Consider the following 13,072-nt stretch of genomic DNA (forward strand, 5'->3'; position numbering starts at 1 on the left):
CGCTTTTGGAAGGCGGCATAAAGAGACTCTACAATAATCCACACGAGGGATAACTAGCGCTTGTACAGCCTGTTTGAAGTCGTTGACTGGCAAGAATGGCTTCAACTTCCTTAGAATGTTTATCTGGAAGTTTGCTCCCTTTGTAGCATTGCTAACGTATTTCTGCATAGTGAGATTGCTGTCCAGAGTTATTCCAAAGGATTTTGCTGAATCCACAGTAGTTGGTTGAACGTTGAGTGCAGTAAGATGTTGGATTAAGTTTTGCATCAAGGGGATTTTAGCGGGGGGGGCTATAAGGAGGAATTCGGTCTTAAGAGCGTTCAGTTTGAGATGATTTTCTGCCAACCATGTTTGGGTGTTCATGAGTGTGGAATTACGCTGTTTAATATCTTCTAAGGTATTAATCTGTGAGGGATCCCAGTGACTGTGGGTGAGTGAGGCTTATACTGCTGGTCCTTGAGGGTCATGGCTCATAAATAAATTATATCATATATAGCGCTTATGCTGCACTTTCTAAGCGCTGTACATAGCAGGCGTTACTCAGTTTACCAACCTAGTATGTCATTTCCTGAGACCTGGAAGGAAGAACTTTTTTAATATTAAAAAACTATTTTTAGTGTCTTCAAGTTACCAAGCAACAATAACACATAGAGCGTTCCGTCAGTGTACAAGTCGTCATGACGGAGCATGTCTCTGATCCTTTCCTATCACCAAACACTTCCCCCATAGGTCAAACTACAATCTTGTAATGCTGTATGCAGATGTCCCCACTTGTGAGCAGGGTGACGTGCAGTGGTGATAGGCTTTCCCCAAGCAAGTAGTGACGGCAACCATGCTAGACTGTGTCTCTGGCAGGAAGAACATTGTATTTGTGCTGGTGGCTATAGGCGTTGAACATTAGTCAATGCTTAATTTGTGAAAAAATAAGTGCCAGGGCCCCTGTCAGGAAGCCACGGCTGGATGCATCACCCATTGCCCCTGCCAGCACTGCCAACGACAGTACCAACGCAACCACCAACTCTCACAGTCCCACAGCATGAAAATTCAGATTTTTCAAGACCGTCTAACCTACAAGAATGGCTTGGGCAGCAGGTACCAGTCACCTGTAATGTACACCAAAGCAACAAACAGCAGCTGTTGTGTTCATCTACAAACCAGACAAACAGCGACACCATGTGGCAGACTGTCATAAGTGCCGGGTTGGCAATTAAGTGTTAGTGCTGAGCACCAGACACCACCAGCTCAAATTAAGCACTGGCACCGGCACTAATTTTAGCAGGCGCAGCTTAATTTTCATCATCAAACGATGACACAGCGAAAGAGAGAGAAAGAAAGGCAGAAAAGAAGGAGGCGGTGAAAGATAGGAAAACAGAGAACCAGATAAAGAGCAGGTATAGGATTGACACATGACCAGTATACTTCACATGTGGCCCTTATGGTCATACCAGGACATACAAAAGATCAAGAAAAGCATTGAAATATGGTATTTTTTCCCTTTGAAATGTAAACTTAAATCTACAAACACAAAAAGAAAATATGTCAAAACAATTGTAATACTGTTTGTCTCTGTTAGAATTGTGGTGTTAAAAACCATAACACAAAGGATATTAACCAAACAGTCATTCAACTCACAGCAACTCAACACCAGGATACCCACCCAGGTGATAGTGTGTGCTACAAATCTGCATAACATAAAATGACATTATCAACTCCTTTCCCTTCCAATACTCACACACCCATAAATGATCAATATATTTATCTTACAAAGGTTACTTCCCAGAGCAGGGATGAAAAAGAACCACCAGCAATGAGAAAAGGCAACAGAAAGTGAAGATGATGGAAGAAAGAGACATGAGGCGGGATTAGAACCTGGCACTCTTTTCTTTTATAAATGTGTCTTGAATATCAAGTACTTCATCAATCCTCTTTTTCCTTGGCCCAAAAATGCATGTTTGTTTGTAAGCAATGTCAATATCAGCATGCTATCCTCACAGGTTCACAAAACCAACAGTGCTAGATCAGGCGAAAAGGCTTTCTTTATTGCAGCCTCAATATTGTGGCACACTCTCCCACCATCTCTGAGTGAGGCAGACTTTTAGGGGTACATTACGCTGAGCCGTGTCTCAAAAATTATGCTAATTGGCCACAATGTTAATTTCAAACGTGCTTTTCAGTGCAAAACCCTATTGGCTAAAAAAAGTACACAGGGTTTTGCACCAAAAAATAACGCCTTTTTGACATAGGCGCAATTGAGGAGAAATGCTTTTATTTCTCCAGTCTGAGGAAAAATGCTTCTATTTCTCCAGTCTTTTCTGACTTTGAATGTGTGATGCATTGTACAGTACACAAATAAAGTAGGAAAAGTTTTAAAGTGAGACTAAGCAAAGTATGTTGTACCTGAAGGGTAACCTTCCAATGCAAAACATATGCTAGACTCACGCAGACACTATGGTGCAAAGGTGTGTGCATGGCGCTAGGCAGCCTGATTCTGTGCCAGCTTCAGAGAAAGTGCAGGACAGGGTCATAACTCTATTAAAAAGGGGTATTCATGCTCTCTTCCTCTCGCTCAATGCAGCGCAGCATCTGTGCTTGCTGGGCTGTGTTGCGTGAGAATTTAGTAAATAAACTCAGTGGTTAATTTGTCAAAAAAATTACGTGCCAGGACATCGTCCAGAACCCACTGCACTTGCACCACCCTTTGGCTCTGCCAGCACTGCCAATGACAGTACTAACACTTGTACAAGTGAGACGATTACGGCAATCCCAGGCACCCAAAACTATAAGAATGGCTTGGTTGGCAGGCATTATTCATTTTTAATCTTTATTGAATGATTAAATACCTGTTTTGTGCTCATCTCTTAACTATGCAAATAGTGCCACCATGTGGCAGTCTGTCCTAAGTGCCGATGTTGATAATTAGATGCTGGTGCCGAGAACCGGAAACCTCCGGCTCAAATTAAGCACTGATTATACTCCTCAGTGTTCAGGAAACATTTTTACATATCTCTTTCATCGAGACTGGTTCCAGTCATTTCCTTTGACAAATTTTCTGAGGTTCTTTACTCCATTCCCTAGCGCCATGAAGCTATATCTCAGGTTTACCAAAAATCACCCACTATTGCTATGCATGGAATTCTGCTTTGCGTTGTTGTATGATCAGGGAAAAATTGTGCAGCACCATATCTACAGACAGTTGCATGCCGATGACATCGGATACAGTCATGCAAAAATACTGTCATAGCATTACGTGAAGCTCTGCGCTCAGCGCAAAGTCAAACACGTGGTGCCTTATATTAGATTTGTTCTCAAGGGACACCCTTTAGTGTAAATGTGTACACATTGACAACTGGACAAAGCTAGGCCATGTATAATTTGTGATATTGTAGAACTTATATTCTGCTTGATAATTGCCCCTTCCTCACAAAACAATTCTGCCTGTAACGAGGTGCAAGGGTGTCTGAGTTGGTGCTAGGTAGCCCGCAGTGCGTCGGCTGTAGGAGGCAGCAGAAATGTGCATAACTGTCAGCTCACATGGTGCCCCCACGTGACATACGATATTGGCTCCCATCACGCGGTCTCCCGGTGTGGAGCCGATATCACACGGGGGCAGGGAAAACAAGCTCAAAACCACTGTAAATAGGGATTTTTCAGCTGTTTTCAGAGGTTTTGAACTGCCGACGTTCAGTAAGGGGTGTGAAAACACCCCGGGATATCGGCACTAGCCTCGGCAAGCTTTTTTGTTGTGGAAGGATGGGGCTTTTTGGCGGGGTGGGGTTCAAAAGTGCTTTGTAGATACTTCTCGCCTCAAGCCCCGCCCCCTTCAAGGCCCCGCCCCTCCTCACACCTTCCAATTGTTCTTCAGGTTGGCAGGTATGAATGTGCCATATCTTATCTGATATAGCGCCGTTTCTGCTGCTTTGTGTCTTAAAGCTCTACTTACCCTTGCACAAACGCACTCTCAGAACCTTGCAAAATGTTGGCATACATGTGTAAATGTGCTTTAGAAAAAACATTATGGGTTGTAATAGATTGATGCGTTGGGCCCAAATCCCCTGTTTTGGTAAAAATAAAATGTTTTTGCAGTTGGGGTGTTAAGGGCCACTCACACACTGGGGCCCACGTTGCCAGTGCACCTGCTTTACATGTAAAGAAGTAGACATTGAACAATGAGAGCACGAGAAATTCATTAACCATGAATGAGTGAGAGCTGCAGTTGTTGTTCAGATATATACCATTTCACATAGGAAGCACTAGTGGAAACTGTTTATGTATTTCAATCCGCCCCATCATCACTGTGAGCTTGGAAGAATCGTGAAGGGATATATATATATTTAAAAAAAGTAAATCTCATTGATAGCTATTTTTTCTGCAATGCTGCCCTCTTGTGGATTTTAAACATTACACCAGCTACTTAGAGACTAATTATGGGTAAACTGAAGAAGACAATCGATGGTGAGACATCATGATTCCGTCATGTCCGCTCACTATTTATTTCCGACTCTTTAACGAATTTGCAAAATATAATCTCGTCCATCGCCCCCATGGAGATTGTAATTGACTATCGGCTCCGCTGCTAGCTCGGAGCACAATTATCTATTATGGGCCATTGCAGTTATGTGATCAAATGCTGCCCGAGTCTGCGGTTTAAAGGTGAATACAGCAGGGTCGTACTGGGACACACATCGGCCCGGGCACCAAAATAAAAGTGGGCGCTATTAGCAAACCAAAGAGCCACATTTGCAAATCGGGTCAGTTTTAAGCTTGTAAAGCTGTGTGGGTATTTTGCAAGGGGTGTGAAACTGCGTGCATTAGTGTTTGCTGCAAGCAATGTTTGTGATAATATCATTGAATTCAAGAAGTTAAAAAAAGACACACCTTATCGTAAAATAGGCCCCAAACTGCTAAAACAACAAAAAACGGCCCACTTACTGATCAGACAGACCAACCCACCGGGCACTGCCTCATTGCCCTATAGGCCAGTCCGGGCCTGGTATAAAGGTATGCGAGGTGCCTGCTAACTGCAGAACTACCGAGCTACTGTCATCTTAGTCATGCAGGCCCTCTCAAATTGTAGAGGGCAATCCAGGCTACATGCCTAGGGACAGATATTTCAGAACTAACAATTACCTGCATGTTTTCCCTTCTCATTTGCATAACTCATCAGTCTGAGTACTGTTATTAACCCCTCTGACGTTGTTCAGTATCCTCTGATCATACTCTGTTCTGCAAGGGATATTTTTACCAGAGTTTTTCTTGTTTCTTTTTCTTGTTTACCTTTTCCTGGTGGGGCCTTTTTGCCTGGAGATTTTTGTTTATCAATTCATTTAATGGTTTTGGTACACATTTTATATGACCATTGCTATCTGGGAATCTCTCAGTTGCAGAAGATTGAATCTTGAATTCTTGTAGGTGTTTCCCCTGTAAAGTTGTTGCCTTAATTTCTGTAACTTTTCTGTGACTTCACACACCAATGCTAACTGATGCTTTAGTAGCAATGAAATAGCGTGCAAAATATATTTTGAATGACTGTTTCTAATTATTTTAACCGGTTCCATACTGATGACGGAACCGCTCCGTCATCAGCCTCGGTTGCACTGTGCTGATGATGGAGCGGTTCCGTCATGGCCCGCTCGGCGCGCCTGCGCGGTGCTGATTTCGCGCCGCGCGGCGCGTTCTATTGAGCGGGCGGGGCCATGACGGAACCGCTCCATCATAAGCGCAGCGCAACCGAGGCTGGTGACAGAGCGGTTCCATCACCAGCATGAGAGCGCCGCTCGGCCCCCCCCTTCCCCCTATCGCTGCGGCGGAGGGGTTAATAGTATGTAGGTATATATGTACGTATGTATGTATATGGCATTCATATAGTGTAGATCTAACTAAAAGATAGCAGAATGCTGTACAGGGAACAATCCAAATATATACCTTTAATTAGTGATCAGGGAGGTACCTAAGTTCTGAGAGTAGAAGTGGACTGTTACTGCATCGTGATGTAGTGTTCTTGATGACATTTCTCCTCTGCTCTCTCCTAAAGGGGACAGGTTTGAGGCAGGCATGGTGGATAAGGGGATGTTGTTTCAGGTCATGGGTGCATAGTTGTTTTTGTCTTCTTCTTTGCACTTCATCATCTCTAATCAGATGATGTCCTAGTGGCAGGTGTGTGGGAAGCTTGTCATCTAGATGGTCATAATGACTTTGTAGATTCTGCTGCTAGTTTTGAAGATGGTGTGGCCGGGCAAGGTGAGTCAGTGGAATTCCATCGGGGTGGTGATAATCTAGTCATATTTCTTCATGCCCTTGATGCGGCATGCTGTGGTTGTATGACACGGGGGACATTATGCAGATTTTTAAGTTGTGGAGAAGGTCATTGCTATCTTCTAGATGTGATGTTTGGCTATTGAATGGCAGGTCCGAAGTCTTTTTCTGGGAGGAATGTTTTCCCAGTATGTAGTAGAGAGAGCAAGTACCATGCTGTTGTGGGTTTTTTTTTTACGTTAAGCGCGAGTTTGCTGTCTAGTGTGAACCCAGATGACTTCCTATTGGGTAAAAGGTGGTGTTCAAAAGCATATATGTTCATGTTATCAAGCCAAATTAGTCGTTGCTTGTGGGTTATGATGAATAGCTGGAAATCTGCCTTGGTGGGGTTTTCCTTCATGCAAGTGCTGGGCCATCTAGTTCTCGGTGAGGTGCAGGGAGCGTTTTAAGTACTGACGTTCTGGAGTGGAGGGGACTTTCAAGTAAAGTTGTGTCTCAATGGCTTTTTGGGGAAATCTGGTAGCTGTTATCAGGGAGTACAGTCTAACATTTGTGTACGTAGATGAATTGGGGACAAGAAATAACTATTTGGAACAGTGTTGGTGATAGGGTCCTTCGAGGACCTGGAATTGAACATATGACTGAACTGGTCTGGGTTGGAGAGATACAAGAAAAATCGTTCAAAACTATTGCCAGCACATCACAGAGAAGTTTTCAGGGTGTCAAGGATGGTAGGATGGTAGATGGTCCAGAACAGGGGTCTCCAAACTTTTCTGTAACAAAAGCTACTTCAGATCAGTGAATATTGTCGTGAGCTACTGAACGCCAAGTAACTCAAGCATTGTTACCTGACACCCCCTCGTCCAGCTTCATGGACTTTAAATCTAATCTCTATGGAGCCCGATACTATGGTTTGAACAAAGTATTGTGACCAAGGGTAATATGATAGGGCTGCTATGTACGTCAGTGAGTGCATGGTCTATGGAGATGTATGAGCTTGTGTGTGAATGAATGAGATATATGTGTAAGGGTGACTGAGAGCACTTGTGGCACATAATATACCTTTCACTATATGTGGCACCGTTATGTGTACAACAAAAACATACAACCATTTTGTTTTTAAATGGGAGAAATTTAAAGTGCAGAAAAATGTTCTGCAAAAATGTTCTTAATAAGGAACATTTTTCTGCACTTGATTGAACATTTCACTGTACTTTAAATTTCTCTCATTGAAAAGAATGGCTGTTTTGTTCAGTTATAAATATGGAATCATGTCTGCTAGCCACTGGGAGCAAGATGCCTGCTGTGTGTAAATGCGACACTTTGAAATGGGAGGTAATTCAAATGAAGAGTTAACGTTATGTTTATATGCATTACATAAAACTCATCATTTTAATTTTCTCTCATGTAAAAGTGTATTTACTAACAGCAGGCATATTACTCCCAGTGCCACGTAGACATGGTGCCATATTTATAACCGGAAAATACAGTCATTTGTTTAAATGTGAAGAATTTAAAGTGAAGAAATAGGCTTCATGAAACATTAGGACTTAATTGGCTTAATTTAACGTAGAGAAAAACATTAAGACAACATTTTATATAAACATTTTTCTTCACTTTATATTTCTCCCCATAAAAAGAAAACGACTATTTTTCAGTTGTAAATATGGCACTGTCTACTAGCTACTGGGAGCAAGATGCCTGCTGTTTGTAAATGTTACACTTTGAAAAGGAAAAAAATAAAAATGTAGGGTTTACTTCATTATGAAGTTAACTCTTCATTGTAATTTTCTCTCATTTAAAAACATTCAGAAACTTCATGTTGTTCTCATGCTCCAATATTGAGTTGAGAAGGACTTTTGTGACCCACATGGGTCATAAATCTGAGTGGAGCACTGCTCTATCAGGCTCTGTTATCTGCAGCCTGATAATGTTAAAAAAACATAGCCTTTCCTTAACTTTAAAAAGAAAATGCAACACTTTTTGCAATCCTTAGTTAAAAGTGAACCTAAGGCTGGGAACTACTCTGAAGTTTTCCGCGAGCTACTAGTAACTCCCGGTCGTCCGGTCCAGAAGTATAAGGAGGCAGGAGTCATCTTTATCTATGCTAAGGAGAATGTTGTCTACAATTTGCAAGGTAGCTGTCTCCATGCTTATGTTTGAACTGAAACCAGATTGGTAATTGTGCAGGAGATGGTTGGCAAAGATGTTATATTGCAGTGAGCATGGACTACTTTTCAATGAAGGTTAGATGAGCACTGGGTCAGTACTTGACGAGGTTAACACAGATCTAGTGTAACTCTCTGACCTGTTTTGAGACTTTCTGGGAAGACTGCTTGAGCTAGAGAGGTATGGCAAAGTTTAATAGGGGTGAGCAAGCTTTTCCAGAGAGGGTTTTGAAGAAAAAAGATGCTGAGGAATTATCCCAATAAGAGGTGGCTTTTGAGGGAGTTGAGATGAATATGGTTTTCAAAATGCAGGGTGTTGAAAGCTGCCTATTGTAAGAAGTAGCATAGGTGCCTCGGGAGATGGTGATCAAGGGGATACAGGTGCAGCCTCCCCCAAGGGATAATGTAGAAGACACCTTCTTTGGCTGTGAAGCCATGTCCTTGCAGAAGCTAAAGGACGAAGACGGAGCGAGGACAAATGGGAGCAGAGACAAACACAACGCTCCTCTGACACAAAGTCCTTCTTGAAGCAGGCCCTAATGAAGAGGAGATCCTGCGATGGCTGGATCAAGAAGCCATGCACCATCAACAGCGTGTTCACCCTGAGAACCTCCAACAAGAGGCAGACAGTCATGCGAAGAAGGGACAGGGAACAGCGTTTACAACGCAACTTTTACCACACAGTACCTTTACCACGCAACTTTTACAACGCAAGTCGTTACAACGACTTGCGCTGGGGGGGCGCTGTATGATAGGGAATAGTTTAATTTACTATCCAAAACCTTCCCTACTATCCACGGGGACTGGAGTTGGAATAGTAAATTAAACTATTCACTATCCAGCGCCCCCCAACGTAAGTCATTGTAACGACTTGCATTGTAAAACGCGCGTGGTAAAGGCATGCGTAGTAAAAGCATGCGTAGTAACGACATACATCCAGAAGGGACACCATCAGAATGTAAAATATCCACTAATGGTGCCAAAAACATGGAAAAACACCCTGGGCGTGGACACTAGCCCAAAGGTCATGACCCTAAACAGAGAGCTGGTGCCCAGAACAGCAAAACAGAGGAACTGCTAGTTGGACGGAGGACCCGGGACATGGAGGTAGATATCTATGAGATCGGGGGACATCAGGAATTCACTCTTCCAGAAGAGCGGCAGAAACAGCTGGAGAAACAACAACTGGAATGACATATGAGGGATACACTGAATTACCCCTTAGGAGTCCAGACCAAGGTGGAACTCACAAGATACTATCTGGACCAGTAAAAGTATGAATCAATAACCATGGAAAACCTCGGCAGGAGGCCTCATGGAACCGCTAGAAGTAAGACCTGCCATCAGAGAGACAACCCTCACAACAGAGAAAATATCTTTGGCAAAATTCTTCATACCATATATAGAGAAGGCAAGGAAAAACAATCTGATCTGTTTCATCCCACTGTCTACTCAAGAGACCACTAATGCCCTATGTGTGGGCAGAGATTCACGCCCACACAACCGATACAAGAATAAAATCACAGATTTCATCCAAGTAATCAAACACTGGAAAATACATATTGACTGAAGTGTGGGCCAGTAGAACTTTCAGATTCAAGCCCTGAATACCACATCCTCAGACGGGACAGAATTTGGATCAATGGAATATGAACCCTTATGAACTTTGGGGGCCGAAGTACGTATTCCAGCTGCAAAAGCAGATTCAACTGCTCAGTGAAACAGTACCTGCAGGAGCTCCCAATCAAGTGACAAGCTCCCCTTCACAAGGCCCTTACGGAGCCAGGACCCTCTTAAAGGCATGTAACCCCTCTATGTCAGCACCAAAGAGAAAGGAAAAACCTGTAACTAAATAACCAGGCGGACTCGCTTCACCATGATACTGATCAACAGAGGGGTGTCACCCACCAGTGGCATACCGCCAAGCAGGGAGGACAAGAATTAAGCGGCAATTAGACCATGCACTCAGGAGAACGAATGTGACCTCCCATAACAGAAGCAATGCGCAGTCCGATATACCTGCTCCGAGCACCTCAAAGGAGAGGAACACTAGTACCAGGAGTGCTCTAAGACCAAGCCACCGACCATCAGAGCCGGCCCCCGATCGCTCAGCGGAGAGGGCAGCATATAATTAAATCCAACAAACGAAGTAAAGAAAGTGACAAAAATAAAAAGAACTACAACATTTGTAAACCTGGACCAATCTGTGTTGTGCACAACATGCCCATCAAGGTCATATTCACCCCCCTCCAATGAAGGCTTAATTCTAGGCACTTTTGCCAGAACAATGCCCCCTCCCAGGAACGAAACACAGCTTCCCCGGCAGCTGCAATAATGGCCAGAGATCTGGGGTTATGGACGCTCCTGCAGGTGGCCCAGCCACCACAGGAACTTCCACTGCATCACTCACGGCCATTAAGCAGTCAGCAAACTGGAAAGACAGGAAGGACCTCTCAAACACTTCCAAATGCAATTGCATCAACAAGGCAAACAAAAATGGTAACCAGACCGGCACACTTATCAACTTTCTGTAACAGCCAGCTGGAAAACATGGTAGCATCCTTGCGCTACTCACCTCCAAGAGACAGACGAAAGCTGCAAGATGCGCTACCTAGGCAAGAGTGGAGGCGCCATTTTGAGACCAGGCTGAAGGCACGCGTCTAGCCATCTCATTCAAATCGCATCGGACAACCGAATAAGTGCCACTCATCCCTCAGAAGCCCTTAATGCCTGCAATCTGAAAACCAGGGGTAATTTTTGAGAAAGAACACAAAAAATAAATCCATATATAGAATATTCTAAGGCTGTCACAGGCTGCCCAGCAGGCCACAGATGCCCCCTGTGGTCTTGCATGCCCTACACACAAGCGTGGCCATGAAACAAATGAAATCAAAACCTTTTAGCTGGTCTGTAACAATAAAAATAAAAATAGAAAAACATACCTGTAGCCAAGATGGTAATCGGCTGCAGGAAAAAGAAACAGTAAGTCCTTCCCAGGAAGTGATGTATTTCAGGGGCGTAACACAGGCCCCCGCAGCCCCTGCGTGAGGGGGGGCTCTAGCTCAAAGGGGCCCCCTCGGCACTGCACTCTGGCCGAAGAGCTCCTGATTGAGCCCGTAGGGGGCCCCTCTAAGTACCGTGCAGGGGGGCCCCCTCACTTTTCGTTACGCCAGTGAAGTATTTATACTCGTAGGTATAGGGGCCATCTTGGATGGAGAAGGAAAAGTCAAGTATGGTAATTATGTTCTGCATGAATGGAGATAAACTCATATGTACCGACTGTGAGAAGAAGATGGGCGCGGAGGTAATGAGAGAAAGCAGCTGCCCACCTTCAGGGAAAAAACCCACATCACTCAGCAGAGACGATTCCTAAAGAGGCTGGCAAACTCTTATATCTGCCCCAGGTTCAGCAAACCAGCTGGTCTAGATATGCCAAATCAAATATATTTCATTGCATATGTTTAATTAAAACTCTTACAATTTCGTATTAAAAAAATCATCCAATTGGCAAAAGTAAAAGAAAAGAGAAGATACAAAAAGCAGAAGTTAGCATTCCTGTTTCCTATCTAAAACCATGTGCAACGTCTACAATGCAAGTTCTTAACTGTAAAAGCATACAAAGTGTATATGTAGACTAGATATTGACGGAACGTGTATCCGGATACATGTGCAAAGATGCAATATGAACCATAGACTAGTCGATTAATCGAGGTTAATGGTCCTCAATTTCATAACTAAAATCATGTTCAAAGATGCAAGTCTAGGTATCACTGTAACAATGATGTTGTCTGAAAATGGGCTGAGCAGCATGGTACATAACAGTATTTGGTGCTTAAATATAGTGCAATTCACTGTGTATGTGATGTTACCTTTGAGCCTTGATATATAGTTCATAGTTAAAATCGACTTGAGTTGAGACTATCAGCCTGATTCATCAAAGACCCGTTTTGCGAGTCTCTAATAGCGATTTATAAGGAATCGCTATTAGAGACTCGCAAAACGAGATTCATGTAGGAATCGCAAAATAAAATGCGATTTCACACATTCCTTATTTGCGATTAGCAAATTGCTAATCGCAAATAAGGAAAAACTCCCCATTCATTCCTGTGGGCCAAAAGGTCCATAGGAATGAATGGGGAGTATTCCTTATTTGCGATTAGCAATTTGCTAGTCGCAAATGAGATAGCGATTTAAAGGGTGCCAGGGGTGTCCAAAGGACACCCTGTAGCACCCCTTAAATGCACATTTGAACAGGTGTTGCGCACACACATGTCCAAAGGACATGTGTGTGTGTAACATGCAAAAGAAAAAAATGCACTAAAGTGATTTTTACTCTTTTTTCGCAATTTACCACCAAGTCAGACTTGGTGGTAAATTGCGACCAAATATTGCGATTTCGCAATTTCTAATTGGTTGATGAATAGCATTTAAGGAATCTCAAATAGAGATTCCTTAAATGTTATTCCTCGCAAAATAGCGAAATCGCGATTACCGATTTTTGCATTTGGGATGATGAATCCCAAATGCAAAAATCGCACTCGCAAAGGGCCAGATTCTCAGATTCTGGCCCTTTGCGAGCGCAATTCAGCTTGATGAATCAGGCTGTTTGGGTCTCTGCTGTGCCCACTGCGTCCTTCTAGATCCACCTCCAG

The 13,072-nt window shown here is 43.3% G+C and overlaps 1 protein-coding gene across 1 annotated transcript in view; it reads left to right on the plus strand.

The window, feature by feature from the left end:
* KCNAB1 (potassium voltage-gated channel subfamily A regulatory beta subunit 1) overlaps positions 1–13,072 on the plus strand; it is a 756,359-nt gene that overhangs the window by 681,503 nt on the left and 61,784 nt on the right. The gene's annotated exons all lie outside the window — the stretch shown is intronic.

Source organism: Lissotriton vulgaris, chromosome 11, assembly GCF_964263255.1.
Source record: "Lissotriton vulgaris chromosome 11, aLisVul1.2, whole genome shotgun sequence".
NCBI classification, from domain to species: Eukaryota; Metazoa; Chordata; class Amphibia; order Caudata; family Salamandridae; genus Lissotriton; species Lissotriton vulgaris.